The sequence below is a fragment of the Alligator sinensis genome, unplaced genomic scaffold, assembly GCF_000455745.1.
Source record: "Alligator sinensis unplaced genomic scaffold, ASM45574v1 scaffold1328_1, whole genome shotgun sequence".
Taxonomy (NCBI): Eukaryota; Metazoa; Chordata; order Crocodylia; family Alligatoridae; genus Alligator; species Alligator sinensis.
In genome coordinates this window covers 238417-249504 of record NW_005843244.1, presented here as the reverse complement: position 1 = coordinate 249504, position 11088 = coordinate 238417, and the positions used below count along the sequence as shown (strand labels likewise).

At 41.7% G+C, this 11088-nt stretch overlaps 1 long non-coding RNA gene across 2 annotated transcripts; it reads right to left on the bottom strand.

The window, feature by feature from the left end:
* Positions 1–1649: 1649 nt before the first annotated feature.
* On the bottom strand, positions 1650–6033 carry LOC102379401. Of its 2 annotated transcripts, none has more exons than XR_325409.2 (4): positions 5833–6033; positions 4845–4889; positions 3987–4245; positions 1650–1732 (listed from the first exon to the last, which is right to left on the bottom strand). It is a non-coding gene; the product is annotated as an uncharacterized LOC102379401 (long non-coding RNA). The 2 variants fall into 2 exon arrangements; XR_003092235.1 differs by having other exon boundaries at positions 4845–4886.
* Between the last annotated feature and the right edge of the window lie 5055 nt (positions 6034–11088).

Genomic DNA, 11088 nt, shown 5'->3' with positions numbered 1-11088 from the left:
GGGGGTTGCCGATCCCTGTCCTAGATACATATCTACACTAGATAATCTGAGATGGTGCAATTAAAGTCCATGTAATCAAGTAAACCCAGAAGGAGCAAAGATTTTTCTCCTCACTTTTGCTTGCTTACAGCAATAGCAGGATTCTAGAGCTAACCAGTTTGTTTAATTTGGTCTACCAAGATAAAGATTAATATAGAAATAAAAGGTTCTTTGCTCCACAGGAAAGAAGTCTTCTCCCACAAAGCTCAGGAATCATTGCATAGTTATAGATTATTTTAAACTTCTATCAAACGTGTAGCGCTTAAGGTACAACAGTATGGGGATCATTGCTGCACACTAAGAAGTGCACAAGGGTTTAGAGACTTTGCCTATGTATTCTGTAAAGGTACTTGACAAGATATGAAAGGTCTAAACTCACACACAGCTATGCATCTATGCAGAATAAATCCTCCCAGACTTTTATTAGCTGTTTAAGCATGACATTCAGGTTGATAAAATTAAACCCTACCTTTAAAGGAAATCCCTTAAGGCACTTCTCAAGTGTTCCAATATGAATTTTAGCTCCGTTAATTCCAGGAGGCAACAAAATATTTTCCTTCAGCTCAATTTTAACCTGGTAAAATAATTTTGCTCCACCTTAAAGTTCACTTTTAGATATGAACCAAGTTTGGATACTCCCAGTCCAAAAGGGGAAAAATTAGAAATGGCTGAAACTGGAACCAGGACACTAGAACTGAAACCCTCATAATTACAGAAGCCAATGCTCTTCATGCCTCAAGTATAGACACAAGTTATACTATTTATATGTATGAATACAATCTTTCCTAACATAGAATTAAACTGATGTTGGGCAGTAGGTCCCCCACCCCAAAATACACACACACACACCCTCCACGTTCTAAAAAAGAATTATAGCTATTGTTGATAGCAAAATGTCTTCTCTTGTAAAATTCTATTATTCTTCAAATTTAACCAATTTAGAAAAGTAACAAGTCATCTTTAAAGAGTTGCAGAAAAAGCTACTGGTCAGGACACAATCAGCTCACCTGTCCTTCACTGTGGCATTTCAGGATTTGTTTTGCCTGTACAGACATTACTTAGGTGTGCATGCTCACTTAAGAAAAGGAAAGGGGCATTTCCAGTGGTTTCCCACTCTCCTTTTACTGTAGAGGTATTTTTCTAGTAGTTCTCAAATATGTTGATATCAATATCTGGATACTAATTTAAGCTACTCTAATTACAGTCAGAGAAAAAGATACCTTTATGATATGATAACCATTTACATTTTTTCCCCCACTTGCCCAAAGGAACAAAGTGTCAGGCAGATAGAAAAAGAGATTGCAAAATAGATCCAAAAGTCTGGACCTGTCCCATGATACTTTTAGGGCTGCCCACACACATCCCTAATGTTTGTGATATGTATTTATACACAGTTTAAATCATTGCACTCATGTAGCAAGCCCTGTTTAATTTGCTGTACAACAAAGCCAAAAAGAGTTGTGAAGCTTTCCACATGTTTAGAGGTAACTGGAAAAGTGTAGAGAGCAGATTCAATTGTATAAGTCTTGCACAATGCATTTATAATTATTATCAGAAGTTTCAAATATCTTCCTCCCGCGCAACATCCCTAGGGAAACGCTTTCCATGGAGAAACATTCATAAATTACTTACTGTGCATCTTCTGAAGATTCCTGCTTTATCTTTAATGTTCTTTTTGTGGCAGGCATTTCGTCTGAAAGGTAAAGTACCAACAGAAAATTATATTTTAAAACAGTGTTCCCAAGGCTTTTGGTTTGAAATGCAATAAAACTGTTCATATAGCAGGACCTTCTAAGGAAATCTGGAAGTCACATGCATATGAATGCCACAGCTTTTATATTAGCTACATCTTTGTAACTAAATTTTCAAGCTACATGTTCCGCTAGGGCAGTGTTGTTCTACCTCTGACCCATGGGGCTCCTCATGCGTCTGGAAATTTGGTGGAGGTATTAACTGCCATGGCTTCCAGAGTCACAGCAATTAACACTTCCACCAGGCCCCTGACACCAAATTTCTGGACTCATGGAGAGCCCTGGGGTCCACATGACAAGACCTTATGTGCCATCATGCAGGGTTACTCCACAGCTGGATCACACCCATGGATTAACTCCACTTGCTGTTCCCATACAGGATCTGGCCTGCAGATCAACACTGGCTGTGGGACTCATTTGGTCCGCGGGGCTGGAAGGCAGAACGTCACTGAGCTTGGGGAACATATTCTGCCCCTAGACATGCAAATTCCTTCAAGGACGAGATTAATTCCTGTTCTTAAATCAGAACCCGATTTAACTGCAAGCTACATTCTGAGACCATTCTGTTTTCAAGAGCACACTTGAAGTGCAAGCACCAGAACAAATGCATATGCATTCCATTTGGATTCTCTGTCCCAAGTACTTTTTTCATAACTGTTCTCTGAACATAAAAAAAATACTGTCATCTCCAATTCCTTATAAATGTAACCAACTTTATTGAGAGAAAATGGTGACAAAATCCAAGACCAGAATTTGAGTCAATATCTTTATTTGGGATTAGGGTTCTGCTTCTTCAGAAATAACCTTCCACTTTCCCCTCCACAATTCTCCCTACACATTTAATTTTCTAATCGCCCTACTGCTTGATGAATCAAAGTGAAATATGAAGTATATATAGATTTTAAAAAAATTACAAGGGTGTTTCAGAAATAAAGGCAATTTCAAAGTAATGATCATTTACTGAAACGTAATTTCTCTACACAACTGTAAACAATGGGTGCATCTGACAACACTGCTAGTGTCCCCTGCTATGTAGCTTCCTACTGTTGCACCTATAGAGCATAGGCAACCATTCTGCAACTGGTTTTTGAAACACACTTGAAGTATTCAGTTAATATAAAGGGGGGCTACTATTTTCATATAAAATTACAATTATTCCGCCACCGGTGCAACGTCAGAATGTACCCATCCCTTGAACACTGTTATAGGAAGATGCACATTTATGTCCTTTTTCCCCCCCCCATATTGTTCGACAAATAAGGTGCAAAACAAAGCAAGAGTTATGTCTTTATCTATTCATCCTTCTCAATACTTCCTTAATTTTCAAAGAAATTCCATTTGGAAGTTAATTAACCTTGATAGCTATGAGCTTCCATAGGCAGCTTTTCTAAGGATAACTCAAAACGCAAATAAGCTTAAGAAAGCAGATCCTCCTGTAATCCTTTATCAGGGTTAGGCAACAGTATGGGAAGACATTTTTTGTAAAGGCAAAATGTGGTGATTTTCTTGGTAAACCATTATGTTAGTTTGATTGTTTTAAGTCCTTACCTGAGCTTATATTGATTCCTATTGACATAAGCGTAATTTTACTTTAACTACAAGCGTTTGCTTTGCTTTGTTTTGTTTTTTAAAAACACAACAACAACACTGAGTGATCATGGGTATTGACAACACAAATCAATTATCCCATTTCCCTCCCCCGTCCCCCCAGTTGTCTTTTAAGCAGGACTGAAGTGGTCAAGTACCACACTAACGCCTCGTGAGGAACAGCTCCACATTTACATGCAACTTTACATGTTTTAAATAAAACTCACCAAAATGCCAACAAATAAGGATACCTGAATGGGAAGCAGAGATTTCTAACAAGTAGAGTCTAATAACAGAAACCAGCAAGTGAGCATTTTGTACTCAAATTATAGTTACAGAAAGAGAGTGTTTTAAGACTTTTCAAGAGCCAGGGCTTACTTTTGAGCTTCAGCATATAAATTGGACTCTAAACTTATACAACTGCACAATGTAAGAGACCGGGTTTTCCCCACTTCTGATTTACTGTCCCTATTTGGGACCTCATATTGTAGGATCATTTAAAAGGTTTCTACCCAAAAAGGCAGAAGTAGCCAAAGAGGAAGTGTGGTACTAAAGCAGCTCCCAGGACAATGCCAGAGAACATAAAAAGACCAATAATTGATTTCTTACCCAACTCCTGTTCTCCTGTTTGGTAGCAATGAAGATCCTGACTGTGGTTTCCCCAATCCTCCTGTGAATATTCCTCCATAGTGCTGCCATCAGATTCCAGCTCCTGGTACAAGCCACTGCTGTTAATGAGTACAGGCTGGCAGGGCTGAGAGTCCCATCCTCCCTGACCAAACACCTGTTCCAATTGTTCAAATGTGTAACTGCTTTTCCTTTTCCCAACACCATGTTCTTTCACTCGACTGTAACACCTGCGAAGGGTCTAAGACACAAAACCTTGTGTTACTCAGGTGGTACTAGCTTTCCAGAATGGCAGACATACACTTGCAACTGTAATTATAGGAATGCTAGGCAATTTTTATTCTTATGCTGATAATTTTTCTTTTTTACATGTACTCAAACACTATAATCCAGACATGAGGCTGCCAAATTAACCTATGTATGACAGGAGGTATCACAAATATCTGATGTTTCCAAGACACAATGCTTTAACTTTAATATTTATTATAGAGAACGATGGCACGTAATTTCTATGGGTTCACCAGTTTCGAGTTATGAATTTTATTTTCTTCCCATTTGCAGAATTCACCCAAACCTGCTAAGTAATACAAGACAAAAATAATCCCAAATCCCCAGCCAGAGATACCAATCAGCAAGTAGAATGCACACCTACAAGAAGGAGAAAGTACAGCTGCTACTGTGCCCACAGTTTGGAGAAGGTAGAGAGGGGAGAGGAGATAGACAGATAGAAAGAAGAGTCCCCAAAAGCAAAGATGGTCCACCTTCCTTATGCTGGGAAGAAGATATAAAGTACAAAAAATGTATGCCTAAACTGTTTAACTAGTAAAATATATTACTTACATATTTTTCATTGCTTACTAACTCACTCTGCCTCTTGAGAAGCTGCTGAAATTTAAAAGAGGTCAAATCAATAATGCTCCAAATTCCCAGACTCAAACATCAATCATCAAGCCAGAAAATACTAAACTAGCCAGGTCAAAAACCATTACATTAGATTTTGGGTCAGATTCTGAGCTTCCAATGAAGAGAACTTCTAATGATCACTAAGACAAGTCTAGGTTTATTTCCTATTCTAACATCTTTGTGGGTAGAAAGTGCAGTGTATTACCACATGTCACTGAAAAAGCTTGTTAATTGAATACTTTCCTCTGCATTTCCTTCCTAATCTCTCAAGCAGGGAACAGCTGCTTTAGAAAAAGTTGCATTATGTTTCTTAGTATGTTTTTAATTTGAAGTACAGTTCTACTCTGAAAAGTGACTACATAGCAGGGTTCCAGGTTTATTGCGTCTCAATGGCTTCCACAAGAGATGCACTCCGTTTACAAGAAAAAGAGGTTTTTAACTGCAAGTATTCAGTCAACCTGGGATCTGGGGGGGGGAAGCAAGGGAGGAAACAAATCGGGCTCTGTTTTCTGCAAGTCATCAAAGCTTGAAAGAGCCATTCACTAGGGGAAAAAGCTTGACCTTGGTTTTACCTTCCACAGATCCACTGATTTTTCAAAGCATCTTAAAAAACCTATCGTTACAAAAAAAACAAAAAAAAAAACCTTTCCAGAGTGAGCTGATGTAGTATCACCATCTTCAGCCTCCAGACACCTCTTGTGCCTGTGCTGCTGCTCACATATTGGCCCAGCAGCATCAGTAGGAAGTTAACACAATTCTCACCCTGATATTTAGAACCATAAGAAGGGGAATGAAACTTAAGCATTTCCAGTTTAATGTTGCTGCTGCTTAGGAAAACTATAATAACCGTAGGCTCAAGAGTTATTCAAGGGTGAACAGTCAAAAAAATGGAAGCTGGGGCAGAACAGAGAAGTAGAAACCTCACCTTCCCTTGATGAAGAGGAACAGTTGTTTCCACACGTAGAGACAGCTGGCTTCAAATAAGAGACTCCTCCTAGCCACAGCTACTACAAGAGCCCCATGCAGCATCCAGGGGTAGTATTCTAGCAGAAGTACCAGGAAAGATGGCAAAGAAGTTTAGATTCTCATCCTAACTATTCTTACTGGCCCCACTTCTCCCTTTGTCATTCATATCTACCTCTAGCTAGTGGGTAACATCCTCTCTCTAACAGGCACTGGGTGCCTTTTTCCAAATCTTAATCCCCTGTGCAGTGACACTGCCTTACAAAGGATGCAACAGGTAGTGGAGGACAGAGCCATGCCCTGCTATGGATGCTTAAATCTGTTGATGAACCCAAGTCCTCTCAAACACCTTGGGTGGTGCTGCAGATCTCAATGCAATAACTGCATCAGTCAACAGGCTGAGCAGTAATACCTGAGTATATGCAGAACTGCAAGAAGGTACAAGTTGCATGTCACTTTTCAGAGCAGAGGAGCACCTGAATATACTTTTCACCTACGCTGTTATTTTTCTGCTTGTTTGTTCAAGTTTCACAGAGCAATATATGCAAAATGCCATGTCATTTCAAGATTTTTCTGTTTTTTTAGAAATCCAAGGATACTCAGATTTTGAACAGTTTTCCTGAATTGAAAAATTGTGTTTTTGCCATGCTTCCAATATTTTCTTAGGTAATTGAGGAACAATATTATAGCTGGTTCAAAATTAGGGCTTCATTAGAGATTAACTACTTTTATTAGTTAACGCTAACACTACGGCTAAACAAAGCATATCCAGCAAAGCTAACCTAAAAGTTTTGCTCTCTTCCAGTTAGGACTCTTGGGAGACTTCAACATCTGCAAATACTCAACATTCAATTTTACAATTCAAAACAGTTCTTCCTCGCAATGAAGTAACCAAACTGCTTTTTTAAGACTTCAGAAGTGACAATCTTGCAACAATCATTTACTCTATTGAAATTTTAGACCTTTCTATTTTGAAGGTCTTAGGAGAAACAAAGCTTTAGTCAACAGAGACCAAAACATGAGATGAAGGGGGTAAAACACACTACTTTGGATGAATGGTGTATTGCTACTCAAAAGACCCTGGGCCTAATTTGTGGAAGCCATTTTTCACATTCACTTTCGAGCTGCAGAGGTCTGAAATGTCAAGCTTCCTACACACTCCACTGATTTCTGAAAGTTTCCCCAGACAACATCCCATATGCCAAAAGGGGAGTAGGGGAGAGAAACATATATCCTAGGGAGCAGAAAAACTTTTTTTTTTAAATGGATAGCCCTATCTGTCCCTGTAGATCACACAGCTTGTTTCTAAGCAGCACTACATAGAGCTAACATATTTCTTGCTGGTTTCACACCTGCCCACAACACTCAGCATAGCGACAATGAAGCTGATCAGTTGTCTTGCTCACCAGCTGTCTGCAACCCCCAGAATACAATTCTGCATCAAGGTATTCTGTAGGCTTGCCTCATAACTCTTAGTACCCAATTTTTTTATATACTTTTTAACATAAAGACTTAAATTTACATTATTGGATGGCTCATGTACTTCTCTCATCCCAAATTTGGGACAAGAATTTTCCAAAGACTTTTTCGAACCCAGCAGTTCTCTTGCCCCTCCCAAAGGGAAACTAGATTTCTGCTCAAGGGTATTATTAATGTACTATATATTATGTAGTACTATATTTTTTAATTAGAGGTGCATGGATATGCCTATTGCACTGGTACCAATAAAAGGGGAAATGACATTATCAGCTTTTTTTTTTTTTGGCTGTTTTAGCCAATAATGTTTACCGATAATTATGTCTTCTCGCCAGGGCCCTGGACACCTGGGTTCCTCCTCTCCCACAGCGCTGGGGCCCCTTGGGAAGTGGCAGGTTTTCCCTTGCAGGCAGGCAGCATTCTAGCCTGCAAGGGGTCCTGCTTAGGGCTGCTGAGAGCAAGGCACAGGGGGCGCCATGTGCATGGCCACACACATGCACTGGCCAGGAATACAGCTGATCAGCATGAAGAGCAGCTCCCTGCAGATAAGTCTATGGAAGGGAAGCAGTGCAGGGGAGGGGGGCAGATCTTGATCTGTAAGGGGCAGGGGGCACTGCCCAGCCAGGACGGTGCGTGGGACCCAATGCCAGGGTAGAGTGGGATGGAGCCACAGGAGGCTCATTCAGGGGACGTGGAGGGGTGGTTCCCTACCACTGAGCACACCCCCTGGGGGAGGCATAGGGGGGCATGTGCCCCCCCACCAGATTTGTGCACAGGGTGGATGTGGTCTGCTCACTGTGGGCTCAGGGCTTCCCACTCTGCTGCCTTTCCCTTGCTGGCTGTGTGCCCTCTGTCCACCCAGCAGAAGCAGGCGCAGTGAGCTGTGCCTCCCACCGCTGGGCTGGCAGGTGGTGCGCGGCCAGGGCGGGGATCCCAAAGGCAGCAGAGCAGAGAGCCCTGAGCCCACAGCAGAAAGCCCACATCCACACACACCCTGCTCAGCTCTGATCCACTTAGAAGCATCCCCATGCTTAAAAATGGTGGTGGCGGCGCTTGAACTAAAGCTCATTCGATGAGCTTTAGTTCAAGTTCCTCCACCGTCATTTTTAAGCACTGGGATGCTGGTGCATGTGATGCAGGAGGCTGCTGGAGTGTGCAAAAAAGAAAAGGTTTATATGTCAGTACTTTAAAACACCTTGCATTTTAAAATAAATTGGTTATCGCATTGGCATCAGCTGATATGGTCGGTTAATAATTGGCTATCCGTATTAGCCAAGAAAATCTTTATTGGTGCACCCCTATTTGGTGCACTGCTCAGGAAGGACAGACATGGGAGAAGAGGACCAGGAGTTGCACTTTACGTAAAAGAGCCATATCACTTGCTTGAAGAGCTCCAGTATGAAACTGGAGATAGGCCTGTGCCCATTGAAAGTCTCTGGGTTACAGTCAGAGGGGAAAGCAACATGGGTGATGTTGTGTTGGGGCTCTACTATACACCAGACCAGGAGGAAATGGTAGATGAGGCATTCTTCAAACAACTAGTGGAAGTTTCCTGATCACAGGCTTTGTTCTCATGGGGGACTTCAATCACCCTGAAATCTGCTGGGAGGGCAATACAGCAGTGCACAGGCAATCCAGGGCATTTTTTGGAGACCGTAGGGGATAATTTCCTGGTACAAGTGCTGGAGCGACCAACTAGGGGCCATGATCTTCTTGATCTGCTGCTCACAAACAGGGAAGAATTGGTGGGGAATGCAGAAGTGGATGTAGCAAGTTGGGCAGCAGTGACCAGAGGTTTGAGTTCAGGATACCAAGAAAAAGAAGGATGGAAGTTTCAAAAAAGCAGGCTTCAATTCGCTTATGGAACTCATGGGCAGGATCCCTTGGGAAGCCAGTTTGAGGGGTAGAGGAGTCCAGGAGAGCTGGCTGTACTCTAAAGAAGGCTTACTGAGAGTGCAGGAGGAACAAACCATCCCCATGTGCCCGGAGACTAGTAAGCATGGTGGAAGACAAGCTTAGCCTAGCAAGGAACTCTTAGTAAGCTAACAAAAAAAAGGAAGCTTATAAGTAGAAACTTGGACAAACAACTAGGGAAGAGTATAAGAGCATTGTTCCAGCATGCAGGGATGAATTAAGGAAGGCCAAAGTGCAATTGGAATTGCAGCTAGCAAGGGATGTGAAGGGCAACAAAAAGGGTTTTTTACAAGTATGTCAGTAACAAGAGGAAGATCAGGGAAAGTGTGGGTCCCTTACTGAATGGGAGAGACAAACTAGTGACAGAGGATACAGAAAAGGCTGAAGTACTCAATGCCTTTTTCACCTCAGTCTTCACAGACAAGGTCAGCTCCCAGACTACTGCGCTGGACAGCACAGTTTGGGGAGGAGGGGAATAGTCAACAGTGGTGAAAGAACAAGTCAGGGATTATTTAGAAAAGCTGGACATATACAAGTCCATGGAGCCAGATGGGAGGTACCCAAGGGTGATGAGGGAGCTGGCTGATGTGATTGCAGAGCTGCTGGTCATCATCTTTGAAAACTCATGGTAGTAGGGAGAGGTCCTGAATGATTGAAAACAGGAAAACATAGGGCCCATATTTAAGAATGGGAAAAAAGGAAGATTCAGGGAACTACAGATTGGTCCTCACCTCAGTCCCTGGAAAAATCATGAAGCAGATCCTCAAGGAATCCAATTCTAAGCACTTGGAGGAGGAAAAGGTGATTAGGAACGGTCAACATGGAGTCACCAAGGGCAAGTCATGCCTGACAAACCTGATTGCCTTCTATGATGAGATGACTAGCTCTGTGGATGCAGGGAGACCAGTGGATGTGGTATACCTTTATTTTAGCAAGGCTTTTGATATGGTATCCCACAACATTCTTGCAGGCAAGCTAAGGAAGTATGGGCTGGATGAATGGACTGTAAGGTGGACAGAAAACTGGTTGGAGCATCAGGCTCAAAGAGTAATAAGTAATGGCTCTATGTCTAGTTGGCAGCCAGTTCAACAAGGACAAGTGCAGTGCTTAGGATGGAAGAATCCCATGTATCGGTACAGGCTGGGGACTAACTGGCTGGGCAGCAGCTTTGCAGAAAAGGACCTGGGGGTTACAGTAGACAACTGTGGACCAACTGGAGAGAGTCCAGCAGAAGGAAAGAAAAATAGTTTTGGGGGCTGGGGGACATGAGTTCTGAGGAGTGTCCGAGGGAACTGGCCTTATTTAGTCCAGAGAAGAGAAGACTGAGAGGGGATTTAATAGAAGCCTTCAATTACTTGAAGTGGGGTTCAAAAGAGGATGGAGCTAGACTGTTCTCAGTGATGGAAGATGACAGAACAAGGAGCAACAGTCCCAAGTTGTAGCAAGGAAAGTTTAGGTTAGGTTAGATATTAGGAAGTATCTTCTCTCTAGGAGGGTAGTAAAACACTGGAACAGGTTACCCAGAGTGATGGTGAACTCTCCATCCTTATAGGTTTTTAAGACGTGGCTAGACAAACTTTGGCTGTGATGCCATAGTTGGAGATGGTCCTGCTTTGAACAAGGGGTTGTACTGGATGACCTCCTGAAGTCCCTTCCAGTCCTAATTTTCTATTATTCTATTTAAAATATAAAATAAGTTTAATAAAATATATTATCCTATTGATACAGCTACACTCTTATAAGTTTTAAGACAAACCTCTTAATTAAAAATATATATTCAAACATTGCACAAGCTGTTAAGAACAGATAATATGTTTGTTCTTAAAAA